Below are 23,206 nucleotides of genomic sequence, written 5' to 3' on the forward strand. Positions count from 1 at the left end.
GGTCCCCTGGGGACCCCTTCCCTTTTGCGAATGAGTTACCACCAGTGTGACACTGGTGGTAACTGCGAGTTGCTTTGCGACCGCATTCGCGGTCACAAAGCAATTCTGAATTGCGATGTGAGTCGCAAATAGGAAGGGAACACCCCTTCCTATTTGCGAGTCGCATTCACAAATTGCGAGTCGGTACCGACTCGCAATTTGTGAATGAGCATCGCGTTAGGCCGTTTGCATGGCGCAAACTGCCATTTTCGCAGTTTGCACCATGCAAACTGCTACCTACATCTGGCCCTAAGACTCTCCTGATTGTCACCCTTGTGTCCCACTCTGTCACTCTGTCCACCTTGAACTGCTATTGCTCCCCTTCCTATACTCCCTAGGACAATGCACCTGTGATACAAATAGACTGGACTCTAACCTGGACTTTCCTCCATCATCACCCCAGCCCATTGCACTACCCCCTCTTCAGAGCACTGCAATAAACACACTCTGATAAAATACAATTATGGTGTATTTCAAATGTTTTCAAAATGTATTTGTTTAACCAGGTTCAAAGGTGCAATTCAACTGTACAGCAATGTTTACATTGGAAAGTCCTGTAGTTGGCTGCACTGAACACACCAGGAGCAATAGTGGGGCACCAACATCTGCAAAAAGAGATGCCAAAGGGTACAGTGAATGGGCATAGAAGTAGGAATACACAGCCTGCCAGTGACAATGTCACACATCAAACTGGCAATTACATGTGTATTAACACTGTCTTACCTGTGTCTCATAGGAAGTATTGACAAATAATTGCACTTCTGTTGTCCTCATCCTCTGCCTCCTCATCTTCTCTGTCCACAGGATCCACTGCTGCCACATGGCCATCTCTAGCCTCCTCCTCCTGCAGAAAAGGCACCTGACAACGCAAGGCAAATTTGTGCAACATACAGCATGCCATGATGGTCTGGCAGACCTTCTTGGGTGAGTAGCATAGGGATCCACCTGTTAGATGGAGGCAACGAAACCTGGCCTTCAGGACGCCGAAGGTCCTCTCTATAATCCTTCTTGTTAACCAATGTGCCTTATTGCAAAGTTCCTCTGCCTTTCTCCTGGCATTCCTCACAGGGGTCAGTAGCCATTAGCGGTTGGGGTAACCAGAGTCATCTGAAAATATCTAGGGACAACTGTTAGCCACCCACTCACCCTTAGCGCCCACACCATACACATACACCAACATCCACTGGGTGGGAACCAGGGCTCACCTATTAACCACACCCTGTGCCTCTGGAGATGGGCCATCACATTTGGGATGCTGATATTCCTCAGGATAAAGGCATAATGCACAGACCCAGGATACTTTGCATTGATGTGGGAGATGTACTGGTCCACCAGGCACACAATCTGGACATTCATGGAGTGAAAACTCTTTTGATTTCTGAACACCTCTTCATTTCTCCTGGGGGTGGGGGCAAATGCAATATGTGTTCCATCGATTGCCCCAATGATGTTGGGGATATGTCCCATTGCATAGAAGTCAGCTTTCACTGTGGCCAAATCCTCCACCTGGGGGAAAATGATGTAGCTGCACATGTGTTTAATCAGGGCAGAAAACACTCTGGTCAGCACTATTGAGAACATTGGCTGTGACATTCCTGCTGCCAAACCCACTGTCACTTGGAAAGAACCAGTTGCCTGGAAATGGAGCACAGGTACGACTTGCACAAGAGGGGGGATCCCAGTGGGGTGACGGATGTCAGATATTAGGTCAGGCTCCAATTGGGCACACAGCTCCGTGATTGTGGCCCGGTCAAGTCTATAGGTGAGGATAATGTGCCTGTCCTCCATTGTTGCCAAGTCCACCAGAGGTCTGTACACGGGGGTATATCTCCATCTCCTATTCATCCGCAGCGGTTGCAATCTATGTGGCAAAAGAGTGAGCAGCAAGGAAATTTCTGTACATTGTAGCCACTACGGTATTGTGCTTGTTACAATATTTTAGTGTTATAGGTCCAGAATGTGAAATTGTGTACTGTGACGCATTTAGGATCCATGGCCTGCACCCCCCCTGAAATTGCGTCCGTCTGTCCTGTATGGAGGGACAGGTGGAAATGAGTTAATTCCGCTGACGCTGTGCGCCGTTGCGGGAGGCGGTCGAGAACCTCCGTGAAACTCTTGATTGGTTATCATTGGGCCCTATGGGGTACAGTGGCCAATAGTGATGTACGCCGGCGGTGAAGGTACGCAGCACCACGGACGTGACTGCCATTTTCCATCTGTGCGCTCACTTGCTACCTGACCTTTAACAGGAGAGGACCTACACGGCAAGTGCTGCTGTGACCTGTGTCTGGAACCGACCATGGCTCGTGTCACTGGGGAAAGGGCCCCTGCCTTCACCTCGGCAGAGTTGGAGTGACTGGTGGACAGGGTTCTACCCCAGTACCTACTGCTGTATGGGCCTCCAGACCAACAGGTGAGTACACCGTGAGTACGATGCATGGGGTGTGAAGGCCTCATGTGGGGGGGGTTGGTGGATGGGTCCTGGGCAGCGTACAGCATGCATGGTGGGCCATGTCTATGCTAAAGGGGATGGGAAGGAAAATGGTGGGACATGAGTGTAACAGGCAGGATGGTCGGACTAATACCTTTCCCTATGTCTATTTCTCTGCAGGTCAGCGCCCATCAAAAGAAGAGTATATGGCGTGCCATCGCCAAGGATGTGCGGACCCTGGGGGTCCACTGCAGGCGGAGCACCCATTGTCAAAAACGGTGAGAGGACCTGAGAAGCTGGGCACAGAAGACGGCGGAGGCCCATCTGGGGATGGCCTTTCAACAAGGATGGGGTTCCCAGAGAACCCTGACCCCCCTGATGGCCTGCATACTGGTGGTGGTCTATCCGGAGATAGAAGGGCGCTTGGGGTCATCACAGTAGCCACAAGGGGGTGAGTACAGTGCCCTTTATTACAACTTATGCCTGGTGGGGTGGTATCTGGGTGGGGGATGGGCCCTATGGGTGCCCCTAGGCCAGGCCTGGCATTGCAGAGTGTGTCCCATGTTAGGCAGGATTCTGATGTGAAAGTCCTCCAACCAAGCTAGTAGGCATCCACTACTGGGCAGGGGTCTTTGGGTCTCAGGTATGCTGCAATTTGTATTAGATGTCCCTATCCATGGGCTGGTTACTAGCATTGTGACTGGTAGTGCATTGCCTAATGCATAGGGCTGTTCCCTCTGTGTGACTATGTTGTGTACACCAACAGTGGTGTTGGTGCCGCCATTGACCAAGTGTATCCTTTGTCTCTTCCCCTCCCTTTTTGTTTTGTCACCCTGTCCTTATGTGCATTAGCATCATCTGGCGAAGGAGCAGAGGCACCAGCAATGGAGGGAGCTGCATCCCACAGGACCCAGGAGGCTGAATCCACCGACGGTGAGGGCACCAGTGGGAAGGAGGGCTAGGAGAGCACCACAGCGGAGACTGGAGGGGACAGTTCGGACACGGATACCTCCTCCGATGGAAGCTCCCTGGTGGTGGTGAACACCTCTGTGCCCACCCCAGCTACAGGTACAGCCGCCACCCAGGTACCAGCACTGCCCTCCCAGCAGCCTCTCAGTGAGTTTCCCATGCCCGCTCACCCAGGAGGGTGGGCAACTCCTTCACCCCAGGCACCTCCGGCCCTGACACAGTTAGCCCTGCTTCCCTGAGTGAGGAAGTAATTGACCTTCTGCGATCCATCTCTGTTGGGCAGTCAACCATTGTGAATGCCATCCAGGGGCTGGCAGCCCAAATGCAACAGTCCAATGCATTTCTGGAGGGCATTCACACATCCTTGGCGGCCCAACAGAGATCAATCCAGGCTCTGGCCTCCTCTCTGATGGCACCCATTGTCCCTGTTTCGACCCTCCCCCTCCAACTTCCTCTTCCCAATCCCATTCCCCTCAACACAAACCTATCCCAAGCACACAGTCAGATGAGCAGGCACCCAGGACAACACACAAGAGTGGATATGGCAAACACAAGCACCATACTTTATCCCACAGGCACTCACACAAACACCATCCAGAATCAGACCTACCAACATCCACTGACTCCACTGTGTTACATCCTCCTCGTCCTCCACCTCCCTCCCAGTTGCGTCTACACTCAAACCTGCATGCACTACATCCTCATCCATTACCACCATCACCAGCACACCTATCAGTACACACCCATCACTGGCAGTCACCCCCCCACATCCATGCACACGTCCCCTGTGTCCTCTCCCACTGTGTCTGTGCCCCCTCCTCACAAAGTACACAAACGCAAGCACTCAGACACCCAACAGCCAGCCACCTCACAACAACATCCAGTCCATGCACCTGCACCCATACACAGCAGACTGAGACCTCCTACCACCACTCCCTCTTCGTCCACTCCCAAACCATCTCGCTCTTCCCGCCCCAATGTCCCTAAGGAGCTTTTCCTCGCTGACATTGACCTCTTTCCTAGCCCTCTCCATCCTCCCGTCCCTCACGTCAGGCCAGGGTGGTCACAACCCAGGCAAGCACCTCAGCCACCCAGTCCATGGGCACAGTAGTGTCCCCAGCTACTCCAGGTGGGAAAGGATCCCAACCACCAGCCAGCCAGACGGAAAGGGTGCCTGCCCCAAGTGCGTCAAGGAAGGGCAAGGAGTCAGCCCCAACTGCAGGGAGGAAGGGCAGGAGGCCGCCTCAGCTGCAGGAAGGAAGGGAAAGGAATCAGCCCCAGTTGCAGGAAGAAAGGACGAGGAGTCAGCCTCAGCTGCAGGAAGGAAAGCCAAGAAGGCAGCCCTAGCTGCAGGAAGGAAGGGCAAGGAGGCAGCCCCAGCTGCAGGAAGGGAGGGCAAGGGGCCTGCAACAGCAGGCAGTAGAGGCAAGGGGCCTAGTCCTGGGACTCAGTCAGAGCCCCCACCACCAACCATGGTGGTGCAGCCTGAGGCTGCAGGGGATGGGATGGAGCCTCCCCTCACCATTGCCAGCACCGCCGCCAGCACCGCCACCAGCACTGCCACCAGCAGCAGCAGCCCCAGTGGGCAGATGTTCGAGGCTGCAGGGGATGGGCTGGAGCCTCCCCCCACCACTGCCAGCACTGCCACCAGCACTGCCACCAGCAGCAGCAGCCCCAGTGGGCAGCCTTCCGAGGCCAAAGGGGATGGGCTGGAGCCTCCCCCCACCACTGCCAGAACCGCCACTAACACTGCCACCAGCAGCAGCAGCCTCACTGGGCAGCCGTCTGAGTCTGCAGGGAATGGGCTGGAGCCTCCCCCCCACCACTGCCAGCTCCACCAGCAGCTCCACCACTGAGCAGGCATCAGCTCTGGCGGACAGTGTGTAGTCCTGCGTCCATGGGATGTTGTGCGGACTGGTCCCTGCAAATCCTGTGGGTATGACACCCAGGTGAGAGACTCTGACCTTGCACTCCCCAAGATCTGCATCAGATGGCACAATACCCCCTCCAGAACCAGTGGAGAAGCCATCCACTCACCCCATCCTTCCCAGGATGAAGCTCACAGGGCACAATGCCCCCTCTAAAACCAGTGGAGAAGCCATCCACTCACCACATCCTCTCCAGGATGAAGCTCACAGGGCACGATGCCCCCTCCAGAACCAGTGAGCAAGTCACCCAATTGAGAGACTGTGGCCTTGCACTTCCCAAGACCAAGCACAGGGCATGTTGCCCCCTCCAGAGCCAGTGGGCAAGTCACCCACTTGAGAGACTGTGGCCTTGCACTCACCAGGACAGAATAATGGGCATATTGCCCCCTCCAGAGCCAGTGGGCAAGTCACCCACTTGAGAGACTGTGGCCTTGTACTCCGCAGGGCCAAGCACAGAGCATGTTGCCCCCTCCAGAGCCAGTGGGCAAGTCACCCACTTGAGTGACTGTGGCCTTGCACTCCCCAGGACAGAGTAATGGGCATGTTGCCCCTTCCAGAGCCAGTGAACAAGTCACCCACTTGAGAGGCTGTGGCCTTGCACTCCCCAGGACCGAGCACAGGGCATGTTGCCCTCTCCTGGACCAGTGGGCAAGTCACCCACTTAAGAGACTGTGGCCTTGCAGTCCCTAGGACAAGTCTGTGGGCAAGTCACCCACTTGAGAAACTGTGGTCTTACACTCCCCAGGACAGAGCGATGGGCATGTTGACCCCTCCAGGACCAGTGGCGTTGTACCATCTTCCGGCTGAGGTGCTCCCCCCATTTCCTGTCCCCCTGAGGTACCTGGCTATTTTCGACCTGATGCCCCTGCAGTGTTCTCCCCGTATTGTTGCAGGAGTGAGGTGGGGCCTTGGACTTTGTGATGTGGCTTTGTGGCCCACGAACATTGAAGACTGGGCAGTGTCCCTTGACTTGTAAATATGTATATACTTTTTGATTTTGATGCACGTATTACTACTATATTTATCTTATTACACTCTATTTCCTCTATTATAGTTAACCTTGCATTATTTCTGAGGGGTACGGGGTGAATATGTTATGTTACTGCATCTGCTTGTGTGTATGTTGGGGGTGGAGGTGTTGCATGTGTGTGTCACTCTCTTTTTTCTCCCCCCTCCCCTGTGTGCTAGGCGGCAGTACTCACCGTGGTCGTCTTCGCCGGCATTGGTGTTCGTAGTGGAGCAGAACGTAGAAGAGCATGGGGAACACATGCAATTCGGGCTCCGTGGCTTCCTCAAGTCTCCAGAGGTGAGTCGTTTCCCTTCTGTGCAGTGTTTCCACCAGGCTTTTGATGTCATTGGTACCACCCCAGGAAAGGTGGCAGATTGGTGTGTAGGCAGTTACCACTGTGGTGCCTGCTGATTTTGCCCTTGCGGTCGGTGTGTTAAAGTGGCTGTCTGTCTGAGCGGTTTCCGCATGGTCATAATTTCATAGTTATTACTGCCGCCCTTTTAGCGGTATTACCGCCCCTATATCACCGACCACCAGGGTTGTAATGAGGGCCATAGTGCTTTGGGACACTTTCATGAGGTAAATTGAGTGAGACATAGTACGAAAAAGTCGTGTTTTTCTGAGAATATGCTGTTAGAGCAGATCCAGGAGTATATAAATATTTGGGGATGATTTTCTTGCATGATCTGAAATGGGATAAACATCTGGCCAGTCATATGTTTACATTGCTGTCTGAAGTAGGTAGTCTGAAACAATTTGATCATAAATATGGTAGCTATTCCTTTGAACGTCTAAGTAATTTTGGGCAAGGTAAATACCCATGACCAATATGGTTTCCATGGGTAGGACTCAAGGGTAGTATTGTGAAATCTGTGCTTGATTTACCAGAAAATACTATGATCCAAGCAAAAAGGCGGGAGCTGAAATCGGTTGCATGGAGTGCAGTGGCAGATGCAAGGGCCTTATGGTTCTATTTTACAACCAATAATGGATCCCCTTGTTAAAAACTTTCAGCTTTAATTTTCCCAGAGGTATTCTTAATCTTTCCTGATAAGAGGAACCTGGTTCAGGTTATCATGGAGCAATTAGGTGTGTCGGGTATGTGTATACTTGGTAGTAATGGGAAAAGAATTGCCAACTTAAGATCACCCTCAGATGCTGGAGCGAGGATCTCCAGTGTTTGGAGGATAAGAGATCAGTTATGCCTTTCCTGGTTTCCCAGGAGGGCTCAGACCTTTGCCCATATCGATATAGAGTTCCAGATAAGACCCTGCTCAGTAAAATCTTGCATCTGAGGGTGGTGTAGATCCAGGTTAGCAAGCGTCTGGGCTAAAGGCGCATATTGCAAAGAACCACGGGCAGTGCCCACGTAGAAGGGCTAAAGGATACTCAGTCCTCCACTTATTGGTGGACTGTATATTCTTCCTAGAGGAAAGGAAGAGATTGTTTAAACTAGTTTTCTTAAAGTATGGGATAAGGTAGCAATTGATTTATGTAAATTCCTGTGCAAAATTGTTTCATCCTATGCCAGGATTTCCCCAACTATTGCGGCTCTAGATTACTACTCATCTCATTCTGGTGACCAGATGTGTTTTCTGCTTTATCAGGCTGTTGCTGATTTATTTGGGAGGAGTGCTGGGTTTATGAAAAAAGGTGAACAGTTAGGGTATTTTAAAGTGGCTGGGGAAACAAAGGTTTTAATAAAATTGTCTTTTGAATCTTGCACTTTGTACTCTACATTTTCTTAATTGTATTTGTGATATGTTGCAGACCTTATTAGGAGGATCCTCTCAGTAGGAACCAAAGAGGTCAATTACAGCCTTCCAGTGATGGGGTAATGAAGGTTCTGGTGATTATGCTTGTGCAACGCACTTTGTTCCATGCCCATAACTGTGACACTCTGTTGATTATAGTCCGACAGGGCCAATTAGGGGTACATTGTTTTATATTAACTTTGATGTATTGATATTCTTGTACATTTATTTATAGATAATGGTATGATACTTTTATTTGTTGTATCTGTTAATCCTAAAAGTGTGCCATATTACTGTAAGAATTTATTTCTTGGAAATAAAAGAAGTTGATGATTTGATAATGAGTAAAACAAGGTAGTAGGGCTTCTGTAGAATGGGGAAGTGGAAGCAGTAAATAGGTAAGTAATGCATCTGGGTAGCTTACTCAGTTGCTGGCTAAATAAACATTCATTTCCATACTATTCACCAAGCAGAGGGGGTTTCAGGCATTGATACTGATTGGTCCCAAATCATGAGTGGCCATTTAGCCACATTGACATTTTTGTCACCCGCACACTGTACCTTGGGTATGGTGATGTTGATTTTTAACATGCTAAGCAGTGTTTTAAGTGGGCAAGATCAAGTTTCTACTGAGCCCTAAATTCTGACCTTGAGTCTCAGTTAAAGCCAAAAAAATCTGAGTGGCTATCTTGGAGGTTGTACCTGACTAAAAGCTTTTGGAAGGAGCTGGGGAAGGAAGCAGTAGGATTAGTAGGATGACCAGTAGAAGAATAAGTGCCAGATCATGGACCACCAGGAGGACTAGGATGACCAGAGCCACGAGGGCCAGGACAAGAAGAACCAGTCCCAGAGACCAAGAACAAATAGATGAGGAGGAACAGGACAGGGAAAACCAGGCAGGACTAATGATATCAGAACCAGGGTAAGAAGGATCGGGAGGGCCGGGAGGATGTAGAATGGGGGATCTAGATCCAGGGAAAAAGGCCAGATGCAAAATAAGGACCAGGGGTAAAAGGAACAATAGGTACTGGACCCTAAGAGCAAGGAGGGCAAGAAAGGCCTGAGTGCATCCGGCAGACCCAGATACATAGACCAAAGAGGACCAGAACCAGGAGACCAATGGAAAGAAGAATCAGAACAGAAAGGCCAAAACAACAGAGATCAGTTCGAGGAGGACCAAAAGGCCAGAAGCGAATGGACCAGGAACTGGAAGACCACAATCAGAAAGTACTAGGGCTAGCAGGACCAGGAGACCCTAGATCAGAATGACCAGGATAGATATAACAGATAAGAAAGTCTAGACCCAGTGGGACTATGATGAGAAACTCAATGAGGGTCAGACTCGCAGGGATCCTAAACCAGGGGGACAAGGACTACATGAACCAGGTTACACACAACATGGAAACTAAGAGGATGTGCTCACAATGATGGGGAAGACCAGACTCAGGAGGAACTTTTATTGAGAGGACCATGATAGAGTGGACCATGGTCAGATGAGCATAAACAAGGTAGAACAAGCAAACCAGGAGGCCAGGAGGACAAGAAGGACTAGGATAGGGCAGAAGGACTGGGATACTAGGATGGCTAGAGAAACCAAGGACATTGGGACCAGCACCAGAAGACTTGACACATGAGTACCAGACAAAAAAGATCCAGATCTAAGACCAGGTCTACATAGACCAGGTCTACATAGACCAGGAGAAACAGGATCAAATGGATTAGGGACAGGCAAATGAGGGAGCTAGATAAACCAGGGGAGCGGGACCAGGAGGACTGATGGACTAATATTAGTGTGAGGAGGATGAAAAGGGTCAGGACCAGGAGCCTGTGAAACAGGAGACCCAGGATCCAAAGGGCTAGGGGCAGAAGTACATGGGAAGGATGAACAGACAGACGAGGACCACAGAGTAGAGGGCCAGGAAGGTCTTACACTAGCTTCAACTGGAGGTTAAGAAACATCAGAACTAGGAAAGCCTAGGACAATCTGTGCAAGGGTAAGTTATTGTAGAACCATGCAGACAAAGAGAAAAAGAGACAAGGGCCAGGCAGATTAGGACCAGATTGAAGAGGACTACAAAGATCAGGACCTGGAGTGGATTGGCAGTATGTTCAGGAGACCAGGATAAGTAAGGACAGGGACTAAGAAAACCAAGGGGCAGAACTGAGGAGCACCCAGAAGACCACAGAAAGAGGATTAGGTAAACTGAAAAGGATCATGACCAGTGTTGTAAAGTGGTTTATTGGTAAGGGCTGGTAAGTACCTACACTTAGCAACAGGCCACTAACTCTCACTAGGTCCAGTCAGGTCTCAATAAATCAATCTTCTCTTAACCCTTTGTAGCTTGGCAATGAGCATCAAGGCTTAACTTAGGAGACAGGTGTCTAAAGCATTTAAAAATCACAAAACAGTAAATAATTAAAACACAAAACACAATAAAATCCAACACCAATGTAAAAAAATAGATCATACTTTTATCTTTAAAATGACACCATAATGATTAAAATCTGATAAGGGGAAACGGAGATATGAATTTTTAAATAATTAATGTTTTCTAGTGCATAGAAACCAAAAGCGCCAAACTGGTCATCTGGTCGCACTAGATTGGGGCACAGTCAAAGTTTGAGGCCAACAGCGATGGAGCCCTGCTTGGCTAAAGCAAGCGGGAGGCCTCAGTCAAAACTTTACCATCGGACTTGGGCCCTCATTATAACATTGGCGGTAAAAACCACCTACCGCCGTGGCGACGGCCGCCAAAAGACCATCGCCGTGGCTACCAGCCGTCCGCCAAATTATGACCACAGATGGATTTCCGCCAGAAGGATGGCGGAAATCCAGCTGTGGGCATGCCGGTGGGTGGCGGTGAGGTAGCGCTGTTGCCAGCAGCAGCGCCACGCCAGTTTTATGAGAATTAATACGGCCTGGCATTGTTCTGCTGGTGGACGCTGCTGCTGGCAGCAGCGACCCGTACTGTCTCCTGCCGGAGGACACCCTGGACACAGGTAAGTGGGTGCTCCAACTGGGGAGGGAGTGGGGGTGTTGTGTGTGTGGGGGTGTGTGTGTACATGTCTGTGCGTGTATGCGGGTGTGTGTTGCGTGTTGTATGTGTGTGCATGTTTGGGGATGTGAGTGCATGTATGTTGAGTTGTATGAATGTGTGTCTGCGTGTATGTATGTAAGTGTGTGTGGATGTGTGTGTGAATGGATGTATGCATGCGTGGGTGTGGGTATGCATGTGTGAAGGGAGGGGGGTGTATGAAGGAGGTCTGGGGAGGAAGAGGGGTGGGGGAAACCTGTGGAGGGTGAGGGAGGTGAGGGAGAACCCTATCAGTGACAGGGAAGGGATTCCCTGTCACTAATAGTACCTACCGCCATGGTTTTCGTGGCAGTAAGGAAGCCACGAAAACCATGGCGGTAGGTGGGGTCTTAATCCCGTAGGTGGGCAAGTGACGGCCACCAGGCTGGAGATTGATGTCTCCAGCCTGATGGCCCTTACCGCCGTGGCAGTCGGTGTGGTACATTGGCAGTTTGGCTTCAGCCAAACTGCCAATGTCATAATATGGAGGAAAGTACCCCCAGCCTGTTGGCAGTACTTTCCTCTATATTACCGCCAACCACTGGGTTATAATGACCCCCTTAGTCTTTTTTTTGAAGATTTACTACAGCGGAACAAGGTCACCAATCCAATCTGAACTCTCTGGAGCCCTCTTCGTATACACATCACAAGAGACCTCGGTGAAGAATTCTACCTTTGGACACATTTTCAGGATGGAAATCTTTGTCCGGGCCGAAATTGAATCTTAAACCGACGTCCCTGAAGCCCTCCTCGGATATGCTGTGCAGGAATTCCTGGTCAACTTTTTACATTGAGACTTTGTCACTTTTTTGGAGGTTTTTCCTTCCGACAGGGGTCGACCCTCCACAGCAGGCCGATTTAAATGCAAGGTCATTGGATCACCTTTCCAGGAGCCCCTGGTGAAATCCTGCAAATCTATGGCTCCTGAGCTTTTTGGCAGGATGAACCTGCAAGTCAGGCGGGGCCTCAGTTGAGGTAAGCCAGTTTGACTCACCACGGCAGGTCAGTTCCTTTATGGAGCTTTTTTTTCCAAAAGTTCTCCAAACTTCTCCAAGCTTCTGGATCTTCTTTCAGATGGTCTTTGAACGTCCTTTAGGAGTACCCAGCTCACCCCAAGGTTCTAGAAGCTCTAACTTGCTCCTTGAGGATTAGGCCTCCAACTCCCAGAATGCTCCTGGCTATTTTTCACCTGTGGCAAGCAGGGAGTCCTTTCTGGAACCAGATGAAGACAGGCAAAGTCCTTTTAGTGGTGAAGTGTGCAGCTGGTGCATTCCTTCAGAATGCAGTGTCCAGGTGCAGGTCAGGGGTCCAGCAGGGCAGTCCTTTTTCTTCTGATGTTGTTCATTGTAGGGATGTGAGCTGTTGGTGCAGCTCCTTGCCCCTGGGGTGAAAAGCAGGGGTGACAACTGTCCAATCACAGACAGGCCACTACTCTCTTGGATGACCACTTCCTGGAAAGTATGGCAAAAATCAATTCCAGGGAGCAACATTCCTTAAAAATCCAAAATGGCAGAAACTGAATTTCGGAGGTTAGGTTTGGCAGAGTTCACCCACTGGTGTTGCTAAAAATCCTTAACACACCCTTTTCCTGCCCTCTCCCAATCTAATCAAGAAGGCAACTGGTTGTCTGGGTTTACAGGAAATTGGAGAGGTCCTCAACTGTAGGTTTCTTCTGGAGTCTTTGGGTTTGAATTAGGTGTCTTAAATCACAGGCTCAAGCCCTAACACTGAAGTGGAGTCAAGACAAGCTACATATCCCAGAGAGCTACAGGAGTCTTATGAGGCTTGCAATGGTGGCAGCCATCATAGATTTATGGTGGCTTTCATAGGTCCATAAAGTATATGTTCCTTGTGATTCAGAGCATCCTAGCTAGGCAACTGTGAAACTTAGTTGCTGCAGCCAGAACATTTCTGCGAGGAGATTAGAACTCATTATGCTTTTGCCTGGAGTTAAAAAAGGCTTACTGGATACGGAAAAGTATTTGAGATCACATTAGAGATTAAGGGCCAGATGTAGCAACTTCCGCATTTGCGATTCGGAACTTGCGAGTCTGTCAAATGTCATTCCCTCCTTTAAAGACTAGTTTGGCTGTTCTCCACTATCCTGTTTCACCATCTGCTGAGGCAGATCTCCTCCCCCAGGCACTTTCTTTGTGTTCAGCCCAGGCCCTGTCACACCCCTCAAGGCAGCCTGGCCAGGATGCCAGAGGCTGGTCAATCAGAGAAGGGCACTACAGAGCTGAAACTGGTAACTTTTAGGAAGAGTTCTAAAACTCTTTCTAGGTGACATTTATATTAAATTCAACAGTGGCAAGTTGCTGTATTTATTATAACATTAAGGGCCATATTTATACTTTTTGACGCAAAACTGCGCCAACGCAGTTTTGCGTCAAAAAAAATTGCGCCGTCTAACGCCATTTGGAAGCGCCATGCTGGCGTCAAATTTATACTTTGACGTACGGCGGCGCAAACAACAGGTGGGAGTCATTATTTCGTGACGCACACAGCGTCGGTCTGTCGTAAAGGAAACCAACGTAAATGCGACGCACATCACTGTGGGACTATTTACGACAGCGCAATCTTGAAAACGCCGTTTTTTTTCACCCTATTGCGTTACATTTTTGCGCGAAAACTGCCCTTTCAGGAGAGGAGACCCAAAATGGATCCTAGATGCCCCAACAGACCCCAGGAGGATGAGAGCAGACCAGGAACCAGCCAGGAGGAAGCATACAGGAACCAGGACATTTAAAAAAAAAAAAGAAAGTGTCGCTTCAGTGCAGAGGAGCAGGAAATCCTGGTGAAAGAGGTGACGGAACACCAGCACCAACTTTTCATCTCCTCAAAATTGCCACTCAGTAGGAGAGAGGCCATCTGGAAACCAATTGTGGACAAGATTAACAGTGTGGCTGAAGAACGCCGGACAGTCACCGAGTGTAAGAAACGCTGGCATGACTGCAAACGTAGGACCAAAGAGAAAATGGCCAGGAACAGGAAGGCAGCAATGCAGACTGGAGGGGGGAGTCCAGCACAACAGGAGGCCCTGGACCACATGGAGGAGATGGTCGCAGCCGTCATCCCGGAGGAGATCGTCACAGGGATTCAAGGACTGGACAGCGCAGACTACCACGACACAACGCACATGCAGGGTAAGTCGCATGGGGAATTCAAATGCAATAATGAGGATTGTAAGCGGGGGGGGATACCTACTACACAATGCATGTAAGTCAGCACATATATGAAGTGGCATGGGGAAAGGGGCACGGCAGGGGGGCATGCCCAGTACTGACCGAAGCTGGGGCACGACAAAATACAGCAACAACAACAGTCCCACGGGGACATCCTGTAATTACAACAAGAGAGCCAAGGGAAAGCAGTGACAGGTGGGAAGGACACTACCTCAAATCCACATCCAGGCACTTGTCTTGTAAAATCTATTCCCCATCAACTAGGTCCCTACCTGTAATGCTGTAGCAAATGCAACAACTGCAACTTAACTGCCACCACAGTTGACAACAACACCTCTCATCTCTGTGCAGCTATAGTACCAAATGGCAGGAACCCCACCCTGGAACATACATACCTAAAATAGGGGGTGAGGATGACATCTGCAATTACTCCTAGAAATAAGACAAAGGTACCAGTACACTCAAATGCCGAATGTCCATAACTGACACATACATAACCCTAAGTAAACAGCAATAGGAGCCACACAGCACTAACGACACACACATGCTGCATACGTCAGGGTCCCTCACGTGCCTGGCTAACAAGGCTACATCACTAATGTCATACTGCTCAGACAACAACATTGAGGAGGGGACACAGGCAACTGGTCACTGAGACACATCTGCACAGTCTTACAAAAAAATAGGACATTCATACGATAAACAGGCCAATCCAGTAAGACACACATTATACCCCATCATATACAAACATCAACAATGTTTACATCCATACCACATCCTAACATTGACATGCATAGGTAATGCCACGTAACATGTACAGTTCATGCAATGTGAATAAAAAGTGTATGGGGCAGGGCCTGAGAGGCAAGTGTGCTGGCAGGGCAGTCACAACACCCACAGTCAGTCAAAGTGTAGTGTGGCAAGTGAAACGTATACTTTGCGCATTAGCCTCAGGCTGGAGGCCTTTGTGCATCTTACCCTGAATGTACTAATACTCATTTGCTCACATCTAAGAGCCTCAGAGCACTTTGCACTAAATGATTCTCATTGCCCTTCCTATCAGTTAATGTAGCAAATAGTCAGTCCTAGGGTGTTGTTAATTAGTCAAATCACCCTGTTTTGCCTACTTCTGCACTGGAGTTTGCCAGAACATATTCACTCTGTGCCCCAGTCAAGGATACCATCTGGTACGTTGCTGATAGATGTGGTAGGGTTGAAGGTTTGGCATTCCTGCGTAGGGAAACCTTGTCATCACCATGACATATGTCTTTTAAATTCACTTCCTCGTCCCAAGACACGCATGGGGGAGTTTCCAAACAGAAATTCACAACTAGATGCTGCCTGCCTTGCTGCTGATGCACAACCAGATCCCAGCCCATTCCTCTGATATGAGGGATGATGTCTCCCCTGTGATTCAGACAGGCAAGCTCCAAACTTAACATGCTGTGCTATACATAGAACAAGCAGAGGGAGAGTAGAAACTGTTAGGCACCATGATAGTTGTGTACTAATGTATTAGTCTCCTGCGGACTATTTCAATTCTAACAGTGTGTATTGTTTGGGTTATTGGGGCTCACACCTAAATTCCTACAAGTCAGTTGTACAATGAAACTTCATATCAAACAAATACTGTCTTTGTCATTTGTGTATGGGAACATACCGGAAAAGATAGAAATGTGTAGGACCTGAGTGACCACCACTTCCCTGCGAAGTTCCAAAGATGTCATGCGCTCGGATGTCTAAACATTCCTTTGATGTGGGAGACCAGAGGCACTGCTAGTTAGTCTGAGCTAAATTGAATATCTGGGTGACAGAGTTATATACAAGTGGGTCAAACTTAGTCCCCCACACCATTAGCTATCCTGCTGCCTAGAAAGCCAAGAATCACATGTAGGATAATGAGAGCCCACCCAACAAAATGTCCCTCCATAACAATAGTGAAACACCGAGTGAGGAGTAGGACAAAAAAACGCCTATTTCTAAATAATTACAAAGCAACACCTAGAGGCGACCTGGCAGACATGTCTGAAAGATCCATATCATACATGTGACACACAGGTGGGCCATAGGCCTACAACAATGCCCTATGACGGACAGCAGATACCAAGACAAACACAGAGTACAAAGTTAAGGCATCCAAAGGCTTGTATCTTAAAGCAAAATTGTCACAACACAGACACACTAATTGTACCCTGTTTCATTGCAGAGGAACACAGATCTCCTGCCGATATTCCTGTCCATGAGTTCCCTGATGACATGGATGACAAGACCATCAACCTCCCACAAGAGACCCTTGACATGGTCCTTGAAAGCCTCCAAACCCCACCTTCAGTCACAAGGAGGAGCACAGAAGAAGCAGCCACCACAGTAGAACCACCCGCCACCCCAATTGTAAGACCTGCCAGCTCCAACACAGCTGAGGACTCTGACGACACTGGCACCAGCTTCGAAAGAACTGTCGTTGGGGTCCAGCGGGAGCTGGCCAAGGAGGTGCGGGTGGGGATGCAAACTATGGCAGCCAGCCTTGAGGGGGTGCGTTCATGCATGTTGTCAACTGCTGATCAGGCAGCTGCAATGCAAGCCAGAATATCGCTCTTGGAGGAACTTTTAAAAACACAGAAGGAAATCTGCACAGCTGTCATCCAGTTGACACAACAACTCCAACTGCAAGCCAGTCAACGTGTGCACGAATGCAACATAGAACCCCTCAGGGCCGACCTGGCTGCCTACCATCGGGATGTGGCTGCCATTCTGAAAAACCAGCAGGCCCTCCTTGCTGCAGTACTGCCCTTCATTACTCGACAGGGATCAGCCCCCGGGATGTCTGCCTCCATGTCTTCTAACACTGAGGTGTGTGTTGCCCCTTCACAACCAACAATAACAAGGATACACCAGGCAACACACACATCAGAAGAAGAAGACATGGAACAGATAACATTCACACGCAAGAGTACCCGGAAGCCCTAGTCCCTGCACCATGGCCTACTCTGACCAAGGTCCTACGTTTTGACACATGCCAGTCTCACTACAACTACCCTCAATGACTGTTCGGCAATCCACTGTATGACTTGTCCCCATTGGCAGTGAATGTTTCTCTCCTACCATTTGGCAATTCATGTTCCTCTGCACCGTCTGTGACCTCACCCCAGCATTTCAGGAGCATCATCCACACCCCGTCTGTAGGATCACCATGTAAGAATGCACCAGAACGGACTCAGCTAACATTGTGAATGGACATTTTGCATTACACCACCTACAAATAAATATCACTTGCACACCTATTGTGTCTCTGTGTCATTTCACACTTCAACTGTGCAGTAGATAACTCCAAAGTGGCTGTGTGGCAACCATGTCGATTCTCTATACTACTGTCCTGATTTCATGTATACTGAAACATCTGTGCAGTGGCCAGGATTGCATCATAGCTTTACTATACTGAGGAAAATAACTGATGAAGGGACTAAGCACACACAATCATGCTGTGTTGGACAGAATGATGCACCATCTACAGCTATTCTAGACAACTAATGGTGGCTGAGAAATGTAGGCACCATGCGATACTAAAATTGGAAATTATGCTGTAAAATGAAAGGAATGATAAACAAATTACACTGCATCAATCACCCTTACGGCGTATACTTCCATGAAGGAAAGTCATGCTGAATCAGTACACACATGATGTAGGTCAGCAATGACAGCAACAAGACAAGAGTGTGAACAAATCCTCATCTACAAAGCTCTCCCTGAACTTCACAATGCTGTCCGACCTATCTATTTACCTACAATAACAAGTCGGGAAGCACTCTTTGTGAAGTAGGATACATACCAACCCCAAACCTTGATGATCAATGCACACTACCAATGTTGGCTCTCCCACATGGTGGATACTTACCAAGTTAGCACACGGGTAGCTGGCATGTTAAACCTCATTAGCCTGGGGATAGCGAGCATGGAACACAAATGTCGTACTAAAACTTTCTGCTACACTGATGTCAAGGCTATGAAAAGGTAGCAACTAACGCATCAGGTAAAGGGTTAACAAAATTTTTATTTCAAAGTAGTAATAAAAGAGGCAACTAAGGGAAAGGTAAACCTACACTAATCTAACCTGACTACAACTAACCCACAACTGTCCCAAACTAACCTAAGCTAAACTTACTCTACACATGTAACGAAACGATCTAAACATCAACCCCCCACCCACCATTAAGAGACAAGACACATGCAGGACAACACTTACTAACCTACACACATACTATACTATCCTAAACAAACATATATATATATATATATATATATTTTTTTTTTAATTAAACAGGAATCCCAACATTGCCCCCACCCACCCACCCACACAAAAATATTACATAGAAAGAATAAGGACCCCCCACCCTCTTACCTAACACTAACTAAGCTAATTTCCTATACTTATCCTATAACTAACCCCCCAAACCCAACTAACAGTATGAAAAAGGAAAGAGGTGAGAGGGGAGGGGTAAAAGTTCAGGAGGGCAAAATGACTACAGATTTGCCCTCCGTAGTGTGCGCCGGATGGAGCGCACCTTCTTCTTCACCTCATTCATGTCCTCCGCAAGGTTGTCAACCTTGCGGATCAACCTGTCCAATTTTCTGGACAATGCCTGGAAGGCTGCAGGGTCAATAGGAGGGTCAGTGCTGGTCTGGGTGCCGGTGGAGGAGGAGGTTGTTGCTGGAGTGGAGTGGCCACGGGACAGCCCTGCTCCCAACACACGGCTGGGTCCAGGTCTGGATGAAGATGCCTGGTCCGTTGCTGTGTCCCCTTGGGCAGACCTGGTGGATGTAGTGGCGGTGGTTGTTGGTGGCACCGTTGGGGGAGCCTGTGGTGTGGCATACCACGCCCCGGAGGCCCGATCCGAATTATATCTGCGGGCCATCCTCCGATACCCACACTGCACCTGCAGGATGTGCCTGTACCTCATTGCACGGCGCTCGAAATGGTTGTGCTCTGCGGCACTCAGGTTTGCAGCTGTGAAGAGAAAAGGGAAATATTGAGCATTGAATTTACAGTGGGTTGAATACCACCATGGGTCATTTGTCCATTACTAGAAATGTATTTTTTGCAGCAATTGTTACAACATAGTTCACGGAAAGGCTCAGAGGAAGTACATGTGAATCCTGCATACCTAAGGGCATATCACACCTAGCATATACATGTCTCTACATGATGGATGACATCACCCTAAACTACTCAACCAAATCATACCTAAGGCATGAGACATTATGGCACCAGCTCTTCCGCATACTGACTTCACTACATATGTCATTCTATGTGATAACAATCACACTCCTCACTCAATGGCATTTGGAATTAGTTGTGTGCTAAAATTGAACCCCTGGCCCAGAATCATATGTCCACACTAGGGGTCAGATGTAGGACTCTTGAAATAACAATTAGCAATTATGCAAAGCAGAACGGTGTCTCTGACACCGTCTGCGAGTCGCTATGGGGTCCCGAAAACCCACCTCATGAACATCAATGATGTGGGTTCCAAGTTGCCCCACCGTAGCGACTATGGGCACTCACGGGGATGGAGGCCTGCTGGGACCAGCAGTAATCCATAGACGTGACTGCTTTTAAATGAAGCAAGTAATTTTTCCCCAAGTGTAGGCCGTTTACCTGAAAGGAAAATGAGCTGCAATTAGTTTAAAAACACAACAATTCAACGTGGAAATTTTCACGGTAATTATTGGTCCCTTAGACCACTGGCTGTTTTGTGCAGGATTATTTTGGTCCACTCACAAAGGTGAAGGTTTACAATGAGGACCCCTTTCAGTCAGCAAGTTGGTTACCATCCACTTCAAGTGGATGATAACAGCTACTCACTTTGCAACCACGTACTCGGTTGCAAATGGGATTGCCTACCACTGTGATTTGCAAGTAGGTCTGGTAAACCCCTTTATCATTTCCATTTTGAAAAGCATTTTCCTAATATGTACATGACCACCAAATACATTTTGGAATAGGAAACAGACGTTTGCAAATCACAAACATATATTTATGCCATTTGCAACGTGTAGACATTTTTCTCACTCTGGCCCTAGGTACTAACTCAAGTCACAAAAGGTGTTAAGAACGTGTAACATACTGGTTGCTACAGTCCTAGGTACCCTGTTTCACAGTAACATCCCAGTCTTTGTGGGTGGTGTGGGAAGAACAACCAACAATCCCATGTTCAATGCACACCCAGGAGTGTACAGAAAGTTCAACATGTATGTGCCTTCATACACAACACCTATGAAGGGCTAGCAACACGTTGTAGTCAGCCCAACCTTGTCACATCCCAGGTCCACACATGTCAAAATGATATGACTTAGCCCAACATAACATACTATTAGTGAGGCATGTTTAACAACACACACAGAGGAGGTAGAACACCCATTCACATGATTCAACTGAACACCTAGGCCATTGCACTCAAGTCACATACACTTCGAGTTCACCTTGTGGAAGTACATGGCCCCGGAAGATCCGACCTACAGTGTACACAGTCCATCCTCAACTAGGAAGAAACACTTGTCATCAAAGCCATGTGCCTAAGCTATCTGGGAGACTGTCAGTCTGATATGCAGACTCAGTTGATGGCAAGTCCCTGACCAAGTCTAACATTGACCAGTGTATTCCAAATGAGTCATACCATTCCCAATTGCCGCCCTAATTGAATGGGCTACAACCCCTCAATCTGAGAGATGACTAGGTATTGCTTTACAGAAACATTATTCAAATTTGATATCACACTAAAACAACAAAGCCAATGAACGGCCAGCACATCAAATCATGAATTCTCTTGAACACACAGTAATCCATCATGCTTCATTACCAAACAATGTAAATAGCACTCAGGCGACACTCACTGTAGGTATCGGGGTCGTCAAAATGGGCCACCTCTCCCACGGTGTACGGGGCTGGTCCACCTGTAAAGCATGAAACAAAGATTATACTCAGACTGGGTGAACGGACAAATAATTTCTGTTACAATGACACTGTGTGAATATGACATGGTAATACTTTCACACATGCTCATCCTGCATGGATGACTTTGTATTCAACATTATCATTGGATGAGTCTCCTGCTCCAGTGTCACACCCTACTACACTCATGCAGTGGCCTGGACAGTCATGTGTCGTCCAAGTTAATCCTCCATTAGTATGCCCCAACAATAATGTTAACCATACATCTCATCATGTGCATCCCAGAGAGACATTCCAAAACTGGTTCCATGAGGACTGCATGACCACTCACAAACAAACAGGCTATGTGGACAGGTTCAACACACAGCAACCAGACACACATGTGACATATGTGTGAACAACATGACTAACTTCATGTGACGTGAAGGCAACACACATGTATAGCATCATCATGTGTTTCCAATTTTCTGTCTAGCTATGGCGTCTGCATATGTAGGTATGTTGTTTCTACATGACGTACTCACTGGCCATTATAACCAGTGGAGTACAAATAGAGCAGTTCACGTGTTGCTTTTCTGACACAAATGCAACACTACATTACATGCAGCTACAGGCATCTGGTATGTGTTGCAAAAATGAGCCATCGGACTGGTAGCATAGGTCTTCATACACATTCTGCAACAAATACACATTAGGACACATATGTATACCTTTGTAGCGCAGCATTTGCAACATTTTGTGACGCAGAGAGGGGGCGACTTAGCAAAATACAAATAGATGTTGGATTTTAATGCTGTTATTGCGTGTACATGTGTTGCAAAATATGGGGATTTATGTGTATAACCATGGGCCCAGGTTTCCCTAGCATTACACACAGTCAGCTACTTATTTTGCAGATTGGCTAACAATCATCACATGTTCACACACAGATTTCTATCATTCCCATTTAATTGATTTTTACTCACCAACATGGCCACCAATCCGGAGTCCCAGGTGGTCCAGCAGGTCCTGTTCCCTGGTGATCAGATCTGCCCAGCGGTGCTTGAGTTGGTGTACATTTCTCTGACTCCCGTAGACCCGGACCAGGTGATGGCGCACCTTCTCCCACCGGATTTTCCTCGCCTCCGTGTGATACCCCTGTATCACACGGCCCCCAGCTTCCAGCATTAGTGGGAGGAAATGGCTTACTAGCCATATGAACCCCCCCAATTCGTCTTCACCCATCCTGGACAGGCGAGGCCTACCTGACATATTAAGAGGACTAATAATGGACAAAATAAATATGAAAGTAAAAGTGGGAAATGGGGAAAGGTAGAGGTGTGAAAGAAAAAGAAGAAGGAGAAAAATAGCCCAACTAACCCCCCAAACTATGCTACCCACAACAGACTCCCACTGACAATACAAACTGTCACAGGTATAGACAAAATAACACTAAACAGACTGAGACAATGTTATACAACAATAATAGATTGACACTAAGACAAAATACAAGGCACACAGGACACAAAAGCAGTAAAACACAGGACAACACCTTTCACACAACCACACAGTCTAGATAAATCTGAGACTGCAAAGTGAAAGTTAACTCCCAGTTCAGATTTTGTAAACAGGATATCCTATTACATCACTTCCTGCAGAAAATGGCCGCCGTTTTTATTTTCCCGTTATGCGTCATATTTTCACGCATACACAGTTGTGCGTCATTTTTTGTTGACGCATTACAGTGCACATGATGCGAAGTGAAAAAATATGATATGAATATTAATAATTTATAATGTACATGAGATGACCAACATATTGTCCATGTAGCGTCAATTTTACCACGCATACAGCATGGGCGTCATTTTTTTTACACGTACAGTAGTGCACAT

Source organism: Pleurodeles waltl, chromosome 3_1 (assembly GCF_031143425.1).
Source record: "Pleurodeles waltl isolate 20211129_DDA chromosome 3_1, aPleWal1.hap1.20221129, whole genome shotgun sequence".
Classification (NCBI taxonomy): domain Eukaryota; kingdom Metazoa; phylum Chordata; class Amphibia; order Caudata; family Salamandridae; genus Pleurodeles; species Pleurodeles waltl.